The 1419-nt window shown below is 32.6% G+C and overlaps 1 pseudogene; it reads left to right on the top strand.

Annotated features, from left to right (window-relative positions):
* The window catches only part of LOC102582544 (uncharacterized), a 3206-nt pseudogene extending 2397 nt beyond the window's left edge, over positions 1–809 (top strand).
* The last annotated feature ends 610 nt before the right edge of the window (positions 810–1419 follow it).

Genomic DNA, 1419 nt, shown 5'->3' with positions numbered 1-1419 from the left:
TTTCAGTCCCACAAAGAATTGTCATAGACACTCATATACATGAAATCAATAAGATAAATGTTTCATCTTGGGCATTTTTGCTTTCAATAAGTAAATTATAAAGAAATTTTAATGAAAATATGTATAAGATCTTTAAAATTGTTAATAAAAATAATATATTAAGTATGTATATTAATAAAATATATGTATATAATTCATCGGTTCGGTTCGATTATTTCTTCGGTTTTTTCCGAATAAAACCATAATCAAACCAAATACTATCTGTTTTCAAAAATCTAAAACCAAACCAAACCAAACCCAAATAAAATCAATTTTATTTTATCGATTTGGATCGATTTTTATCCAAACCGTAAACACCCCTAGGGAAAACTTTGATAGAAAAGACTCAATTTATTACGCGAATGGAATGGGGTTGTAATACGGATTTTCAAAAAGTGTTTGATAAGATTCTTGAAGTTGCTATGAAGGGGAGTTAGAGTGAGGAACAAATGATAAAGAGGTTGTTTGTGTTTAGTGACATGGAGTTTGATGTTGCTTCAACAAGGCCATGGGAGACAGATTATAATGTGATACAAAGGAAGTTTAAGGAAAATGGTTATAGCAATGTACCTGAAATTGTGTTTTGGAATTTGAGGGATTCAAAGGCAACACCAGTACCTAGTAATGAAAAAGGGGTGGCACTTGTGAGTGGATTTTCTAAGAATCTTGTGAGTTTGTTTTTGGAGGAAGGTGGAATTTTGAGTCCAGAAAGTGTCATGATGCAAGCTATTTCTAGTGAAGAGTATGAAAAACTTGTTGTGTTTGATTGAATTTGTAAAAAAAATGAGTTTGTTTGAAATTGTGATGTGCTTTATTTCCATCTATTAATAATAATAATGAGAAATATGAGTTCCTATATATTTGTGTTCATATTCATGTAGTTTATTTTTTCCCCTAATGCACGAGGTAGAGGTGAGGTCTGTGTACCTATGGACTTATCATACTTTAAGTTCCTAGAGTAATCTTGGTGATTTTACTTTCTCCTTGACTAAGGTGTTAGAGTGTCCACATTGATTAGGAAATGAACTGGTGTCTTTACATTGTTGTAGAATCAGGTTCATCTTCGTTTGGACTTTTTGTTACCTCCTGTATTCAGATTAGCAAACCAGAAATAATAAAAGATGAAAAGAAAAACACAAAGAACTATCCGAGTCCACAGAACCCACTGTGTGTCCTTAAGAAATTCAATCCCCTCAAGTACCCGAGGTTGCAGATTAATTTCTCCCAAGATAAAACGGATTAACCATTAAAGAAGTAGCGGTACCTCAAACTTCGATAATTTCAACGAACTCAAAATGACAGCAACGAATCACACACACAGACACGATCGATCGATTTTGTTTTGTAAGAAATGTATGCAAAAGAAGGGAAGAATTCGAT

This window comes from Solanum tuberosum, unplaced genomic scaffold, assembly GCF_000226075.1.
Source record: "Solanum tuberosum cultivar DM 1-3 516 R44 unplaced genomic scaffold, SolTub_3.0 scf00174, whole genome shotgun sequence".
In the NCBI taxonomy this organism is placed as follows: domain Eukaryota; kingdom Viridiplantae; phylum Streptophyta; class Magnoliopsida; order Solanales; family Solanaceae; genus Solanum; species Solanum tuberosum.
Note: the sequence above shows the minus strand (reverse complement) of the source record. Positions and strands in the feature narration are given on the sequence as shown.